The 8,823-nt window shown below is 44.5% G+C and overlaps 1 pseudogene; it reads left to right on the forward strand.

Annotated features, from left to right (window-relative positions):
* Positions 1-352: 352 nt before the first annotated feature.
* On the forward strand, positions 353-521 carry LOC129699168 (U2 spliceosomal RNA; annotated as a pseudogene).
* Positions 522-8,823: the final 8,302 nt, after the last annotated feature.

Consider the following 8,823-nt stretch of genomic DNA (forward strand, 5'->3'; position numbering starts at 1 on the left):
TTGGTCCGAGCGGCTCCAACCCGCAACGGAGGGAACGACGGTCACCAGCGGGAGAAGGGAAGTCGGGAACAGCAGGTAAGAGACCCTGCGTTTCCTTCAACTTACCTTCTAGGTGCAGACATGGACCGGGTCCATGTAAGCGGCAGAAGGCCGGCGGGAGAACCGCGAAGGAGCAGCATGGGCACATCGATTCCCGGAGGAGGAAAACACCTGTGCCCAACTTCGCTCCAGCATGGTGAGAAAGTTCATTTCTCGGCAGCAAAGGACTTTGCAGTTGACTGGCTGCAATCTACTACAAGGGACCAGTATGTGAGTACCAGGGTCGGTCCCAGCGGAGGTTTTAGTTACAATGATCGCTTCTAGGCCTTTTGGCTAAGACCAAGTGTAGTATCTGTTTCTTATCAGGTTAATATCTCATACGTCCCTTATCTAGGGACCATATATTAAATAAAATCTATAATAGCTGTTATCATCAGTTTTAATGTCTTATATGTTCCTTAGCTAAGGACCATATAAGTAGGAGTGCCCAGAATTGAGGGCATTAGAGTGGGGTTGACCGGCTGCAACGACCGCAAGGGACCAGTACCGTCAGTACGGGGGTGGGTCCCACGGGTCTAAGATAAAGGAGCAGCCAGGAGCGCTGAGAGCGTTGGAGCCGGGTTAAAGGAATAGATGCAATCAGCTGTGCCAGTTATCCTCCACACCGGCCATATCCACTCCACGGAAGGAAGGACAAAGCTGGAGAAGGAGGACCGTGGAACAGGGGGCAGCCAGCAGCAGCCAGCGGCACTTGGATCAACTGTAGTGGGATCAGCGGTGCCCGATGTCGGCCCCGCACCCGCCAGCTCCATGCGGCCGAGCGGTAGGCTAGACACAAATCAAACAAGGTAGTGGACTGAGAAGGGTCCGACTTTGCATAAAACCGCCGGCAACCAGCGCCCGAGAGGGCTGGAGCGGGAAGAAGCGGTGTATGGAGCCTTGCTCCAACGTGATAACCCACAGCAGTACCTCTTTGAGGGCTGCACAATGCTTCTACCCCATCAGAGGGGAGCACTGTGGGTCAGTTTCTGGGTTGACTTGCAAGATGGGTCCGCAGAACAAAAGACAAGTGGGCAGCAGTTAAGCCCCATATGGGTACCCCGTGCAGGACCCTAGAGATCTCTAACTCTATAAAAAAGAGTAGGCAGGACCCTGATGGGCCAGAGCCTGGTAATACAGCGTCCCATGATCCTAACACAGCAGGGACTCTGCTGGACATGGTGGCTGATTACTTTAACCAAGTCAAACATGGGTAGACTTGGATCCAGGATGGCAATAGTATTACTATATGTCTGGCCACAAACGCCAACAGGGAAAAAATTTACAGACACTGGCCAGACATCTGCCACCTGGCAACGGTGAGGCATTACGGGTGCCCAGTGTAAACCAATGCATTTGGCAGCATATGGGGACGAACATCAGGAACCAGGACCTCAAGATCCAGAGAACCTTAAAGGGATTGACGGAAGGCATCATAGAATACACTCGCACCCTGGACTAAATGTAGGTAACCAAAGACCATCTAGACGCACTAGCTCTGTTTAGTAATATGCAATATGATCTGAACTACACATGGAAGGCGGCCATTCAGCCAGCACTGGGACCCCAAAAAAAATAAAAAATAAAAAAAAAATAAAAAAAAATGCTACCATTTGCAAACAAAGAACCGTGAGTGGACAAAGCCAAGACACTGGGGCTCATCAAGGCCAGCGCAAGGGCCTATTTTGGAGCATGATACCAGCCACAGGCAACGCCATAAATAATGTGGCTCATACCAGTGGCAGTGCTAGAAATCAATAACCCGCAGGATCCTTTTTTAGGGTATGGCCAGGGCGGCCACCCTGGAAGATGCGGGAACCTCAACCTCCCACACAACCCCGAACAAGAGATATCAAACCAGAACCTCCTTTGTCAAAAAACCAAGGAAATAACACAACCACCGGTAACCATCGAGGTAGGTGGGTGGGGTTTTCTTCTGTTTAAAATAGGGACCTATGATGATAGGGGAGGTTACAGCACTACAGTTATGTATGGTATATAATCACTACAGATTCATATAATCTCAGCAGTATTCAGGGTTATCTGATAAGATTTACTCATTCCAATAACCACAGTACAACATACACCAGAAGGGCATTTTGTCCTTACATAAACCAAACAATCTAAAACCCACATGGTCTACAAAAAATTGTACACAAAAGATGTGATTGAGCATACTTTTCATGGAACATTAGAATTGTATCAAACATATTTATTAAAAATAAATAGAGTAGGGTTGCAGGATTATCATTGATTTTAACCCTAAACACATTTGTTCTAGATATTCATTTTAAGATGGATACTCTTTTTTTTCTTGATAAGACTTGGTGTCAGCTGCGGGTTTTCTATATGGCAGGCATTGACTCAAAAGAGGAACTTTGGCAATAGAGCTTCCAATAGGGGCAATCATTAGCTCCAATATTATTTACTAAAATTCTAAAACCAGCTTGGCATTGTTATGTAACAAAGCCATAGGGTGATGTTATTCCCCCGTTCGGCCCCATCAATGGGGTACTAGGGATAATTCAACTACACTCGGCATCTGGAATTCTCAGAGTTCCGACTGACCTTCTAAATCATGGTATTCGGTCATACAGGGGATGGTTTAGAACCATGTTCCCTATTGAACATAGCCAAAAAATTATTAATTTTCCAGTGACTGGAGGCTGTCATCCATGCCATAAGACTATGGATTATGGATTTATAGAGTCTAAAGACCCACTGCACGGCATTGGGCTGTCAGACAGGACGATGAATCTCATCTCATCTGCACTAAGACTGTCAACACGGAAGCAGTACCTTTGGACAAAAAGAAATGGGGCATATACTGCTTGGACAACAACCTCGACCAAAAGGCCAAGAACATTCTGGCCGTATTGGAATTTTTACAAGCCTCCATTATGATAATCGGTGGAGCTACAGTGCCATCAATAGTGCCACAAGTGCACTCTCCAATTACCTATCACAAGGAACGGAGCGGCACGCGGTGGGAACGCACCCCTGGTAAGAAAACCAGGTACTCCGAAATCTGGGACGTGGGTGTCGTATCTCAACATGCTGAGGAGCTTGTAGCTCATAACAGCGTTGTCACTTCAGTAACAGACCAGGAAGATGGTTATGCTCATGGTGTTATTTACCGCACAACAAGTCCAGCCATTAAGCAAACTGAGCCTGGACTCCCTGATCATCTCACCGAGAAACTGGTGTTGTCATACAGGATTTAATAAAAGAAAACAGATCGGGTTTCCTCAGGTCAAGTGTTTGAATTTAGGGTACACCCATATGGCAAACGACGGTGTATAGCAAGACACATCTAACAATATATGGAATATACTAAGAACATTCGAGGTCAGAAAATGGAGTTGTTTATCTCTTAAAAGAAACCGCATGAAAGGGTCACGACTCAAACTATATTAGGTGGCTCAAATAGGTCCTAAAAATGACACTAATGTTTTAACTCTCATTCCACCAGGGCTGCAGCAACATCCGCAGCAAAAATTTGTACAGGTACCCACAGACCAAATCCTCAGAATGGCAGGATGGTCATTCAAAAAGGGTTTTTCCACAGGTTTTTATAATAAACCAGTTAAATTTTGGAGCCATCATTTGTATTAAGAAGACATTTTATGTCCAACAAAATAATTGCTCGAAAGGTTACAGGGCTATGATTCTCAAATTTTAAAAAATGTTATATAATTTTTTCATTATACCACACAACTCTTTGTATAATTGTGTTTTAAAATTACTAATGATGCTCTCTCCCAATACCCAAGGCAGTTGTGAAGCATGGACTCGTTCCACGGCATGAGGTCACAGAGCTTTGAAATCTTCACGAAGTCACTCACGTGACTCCGAAGTAAAATAGTAAGATTAAACGAGAACTTACCAGTTTGAAGTTTGATCTGTATTTTATGAGGAGTTACGATGAGGGATTTCGTGCCCTCCGCTCCCACCCTCTTATGATCATATAAAAAACTGGTATCTCTTTGATAATCTTACTATGTTAGATCATTATAGGTTCCTGTGACCTCACACCGCTGCTTTGAAGAATGACACGCATGCGTGGAAGCGGGGTTCTTCACGAAATCCCTCATCGTAACTCCTCATAAAATACAGATCAAACTTCAAACTGGTAAGTTCTCGTTTAATCTTACTATTTTTATGTAGTTGCGTGTCTTGTTACTTTTTTGGTATGACTGTTTCGCAAATCAAATTCCTTGCATGTTTTTACATACTAGACTATAAAATTAATCACAATTACTATTACAATTGTGTTTCCTCCAGCCTTCGTCACTTACTCCATCCATCTGCCAAACAGATTTTAGTCTAATTTTAATTTTAGGCAACTAACTAACCAACGAACAACCCCCACCCTGAGGGGGGAGAAGGGGAGATGGGGTGGTGAGAAGGAGAGGAGACAACTTTTAAGAAGTCAGAGATACACGGCTGTGAAGCTCGGCGGACATTAACATTACCGGTCGGTTATACTTGGTTCTGAAAACTACAGCTTACTTTTTTTTCCCCACTGAGCCAATTAAATTTCTACAACCTACGACAACCAATGACAACCTATGACCTCCTGGCGACCTACTATCACTGCACCTACGGCACGAGATTTCTCTCTACTCTCCATACCTCCTGCAGTCGCCTAAATAGTCGCCTATGTGGTAAAAGGCCCTTAACCCTTTATATTTAAACGGTGACTGCTAGTTCTAGGTTCACTCACAGGAGGAAGCATCTTCTCCATGTACACCCTCAGGAAATTTAGAAACGTAGAAACATAGAAACATAGAAAATAGGTGCAGGAGTAGGCCATTCGGCCCTTCGAGCCTGCACCGTCATTCAATATGATCATGGCTGATCATCCAACTCAGTATCCCATACATGCCTTCTCTCCATACTCCCTGATCCCTTTAACCACAAGGGCCACATCTAACTCCCTCTTAAATATAGCCAATGAACTGGCCTCAACTACATTATGTGGCAGAGAATTCCAGAGAGTCACACTCTCTGTGTGTTTTTCTCATCTTGGTCCTAAAAGATTTCCCCCTTATTCTTAAACTGTGACCCCTTGTTCTGGACTTCCCCAACATCGGGAACAATCTTTCTGCATCTAGCCTGTCCAACCCCTTAAGAATTTTGTAAGTTTCTATAAGACCCCCCCTCAATCTTCTAAATTCTAGTGAGTACAAGCCGAGTCTATCCAGCCTTTTTTCATATGAAAGTCCTGACATCCCAGGAATCAGTCTGGTGAACCTTCTCTGTACTCCCTCTACATAGGTGTAGGAGTAGGCCATTCGGGCCTTCGAGCCAGCACCGCCATTCAATACGATCATGGCTGCTTTCCAAATTAATTTTATTTCCAACTTTGGGGACAAGATACTATTTGTGCAGATTTAATTTATAAACAATGTCAGAACTAAGTTAATTAGTACATATTGCAGATGCAGAGACGAGGAGGAGGGGTGGAGGGGGGCGGAGGGGGGGGGGGGGGGGGGGGGGGGGGTGGAGGGGACGGTGGGGGGGGGGGGGGGGTGGTGGGGGGTGGAGGGGTTAGGGGGGGTGCCTTGAACAAAGAGGGACCGTTGTGGACTAGAGTGAAGACTTAGTCACTTTATCAGCATCCTATATGTGACGACTGTTTGTAGACATTGTGCATGGGATACAAAACAAAGAATTTCACAGTGATACGTCACATGTGGTAAATCGATCAAATACTCGAGAATGTAATTGCAATGCAATTTCATCGTCGTCAAACAGTAATTGTTTCTTCTTGTGCAGATGATGTTGGATTTGCTGAGCGCCTCCAGCATTTATTCTTTTTATTTCAGATGTTCAGCATCTGCGGATGTTGCCAACTGGCCCATTCCAGACTGCAGGAGTACGTGATGAGGGACTCGCTGAAACTTGGCGCAGCCAACGCCAAGGCCCTGTGGGGGAGGACCACAGTCTAGGGTCCCTCTGCTGCTGAACATTGAGGAGCAGAACACCACTGAAACGAGGGAAGGGAGATCGCCCCAGGAGGTCACATGGATAGCAAAGGTATTTTGCCCATAGATGGATCAAACAATACTGAGTATGACGCTAATGAATGTATAGATGCTGACAATGTCTGAAGAGCTGTACGCAGTTTTTGTATTGTGTATATTTTTATTCTGAATAGAGTTTGTTTTTGGAAAAATAAGTTGAATTTTACCATTACGGAAGGATTGCAAAACGTGCTTCTATTTCAGAGCATTAGCACCTCCATTGGAATCTGGAGGGATATGGAGCAAGCGCAGGCAGGTGGGACTAGCGTAGCTGGGACATGTTGGCCGGTGTGGACAAGTTGGGCCGAAGGGCCTGTTTCCACACTGTATCATTCTATGACTCTATTGGTTTGGATCAGAATCTTAAGTCTTTTACATAGAAACATAGAAATTAGGTGCAGGAGTAGGCCATTCGGCCCTTCGAGCCTGCACCGCCATTTAATATGATCATGGCTGATCATCCAACTCAGTATCCCGTACCTGCCTTTTCTCCATACCCTCTGATCCCCTTGGCCATAAGGGCCACATCTAACTCCCTCTTAAATATAGCCAATGAACTGGCCTCAACTACCCGCTGCGGCAGAGAGTTCCAGAGATTAACCACTCTCCGTGTGAAAAAAGTTCTCCTCATCTCGGTCCCAAAGGATTTCCCCCCTATCCCCAAGCTGTGACCCCTTGTCCTGGACTTCCCCAACATCGGAAACAATCTTCCTGCATCTAGCCTGTCCAACCCCCCAAGAATTTTGTAAGTTTCTATAAGATCCCCTCTCAATCTCCTAAACTCTAGAGAGTATAAACCAAATTCCACAGACTCACAACTATGCTATCTTTAAGAGCCCTATCTAGCTCTCTCCTGAAAGCATCCAGAGAACCGGAGAACTCTTCTGCTTCATGCATTGGCCTTAGGTTTCCTGTACACTGTTCTCGTTTTAACCAGAGACCACGGCTTTAAGCTGCTGATCTACACAAGAGGCACACAGAGATAAATGGCTCCGAGTAAAGATCTCACGTTAAATGTCATTTGAATTTGCATTGCTCTCTTTTGATGTTACAAAATGATCAAATGATGACAAAGTATTGTAATACTGCTCGATACACTCATGAAGAAAGCATAATCCTCATTTATTTTCCACCCATTATAAACAGATAGGAACTATTACAGATCACATTCTTGCATAATAGGAATGATGGATTGAATTATCATGTAAACATCCATTAAACTGATTTTAGCAGTAGCTGTGGAGCTAATTCTCAAACATTACCATACAATTTACAGATGTTTGGATCTTAATTTCCCAATGCAGTAAATTAAACTGTTATAATGCAAATTAGTGAGATGAAAACCAAAGAAAAAAGCTTAGCCATTGGGTGATGGCATTTAGATTACAAATTGTAAGCAGCAACCTTAACTAGGTTATAGTCCCCAATTTTAGGCATTGACATTTTTCTAAGGCACAGGGAAGGATTCTAGGAAGCAAACGTACTTTCGATATGACGTGTGCAGGATAGCTTGCTGGCTTCATGCTCCAAATGTGCAAAACCAGCAATCACCGTCAGTGTATATACAAGCAACTGCAGATGCTGGTTTACACAAAAGGGCACTAAGTGCTGGAGTAACTCAGCAGATCAGGCAACATCTCTGGAGAACATGGATTGACAACGTTTCAGCTCAGGACCCTGCTTCGGACTCCCTGCCAACCCTGTACATCATCAGTGTACAGGATAGGCAGACAATGATGTCCATTGACACAGATGCACCACACTTCACCTTACAGCCCTGTTTTAATGTTGCACAGCTAAACTGAGCATTAAACACCAAGGAGAAACTCAACTCTCTGCATCCCACCTCTTTATTCAAAGGTAATGTGGACCACCGACAGGTTGGCTTTTGGGATGACTTCTTCTGTCTGTCAGTGCAGTTATGCATGTTTTAGAGCTTTCTTAGGCTCAACGTTTCAATAGTTAACAAGAAGTAGTCCTACTGGTGAAAAAGTACCTGTTGAGGCTATTTAAAAGCTTGTACCAAACTAAATTGCTTTCGGACAAAGATGACGACTCAGACGTCCTGTTGGAATTGAGCATGACCTGAAGATTCAGTGACGATGGCACGGGGATGACAATTCACCTCAAGGGAGAAAAGGAGGAGACAAAAACGTTTCAGTGGCACCTATATGAGCAGATACAATGTACACACAAATGTAGCAACTCTTTATTTGGTTACGGTAAAATGCCGCAGATGCTAGAAAAATGAGCAAGTCAGGCAGCATCTGGAGAGAGAGAAACAGGGTTTGTGTTTCAGATCAATGGTCTTCCATTAAAACTGGCAGGTTGGAGCTGAAGCAGGGAGATGGATGTGGGAAGGAGAGAAAGGAAAGATCTAATCTAAAAGAAAATTTCCTAATCTGAGGAAAGACATTGTTGCCATAGAGGGAGTACAGAGAAGGTTCACCAGACTGATTCCTGGGATGGCAGGACTTTCATATGAAGAAAGCTGGATAGACTCGGCTTGTACATGCTGGAATTCATAAGATTGAGGGGTGATCTTATAGAAACTTACAACATTCTCAAGGGGTTGGACAGGCTAGATGCAGGAAGATTATTCCCGATGTTGGGGAAGTCCAGAACTAGGGGTCACAGTTTAAGGATAAGAGGGCAGTCTTTTAGGACCGAGATGAGAAAATCATTTTTTACACAGAGAGTGGTGAATCTGTGGAAT

The sequence above is a fragment of the Leucoraja erinacea genome, chromosome 7 (assembly GCF_028641065.1).
Source record: "Leucoraja erinacea ecotype New England chromosome 7, Leri_hhj_1, whole genome shotgun sequence".
NCBI classification, from domain to species: Eukaryota; Metazoa; Chordata; class Chondrichthyes; order Rajiformes; family Rajidae; genus Leucoraja; species Leucoraja erinaceus.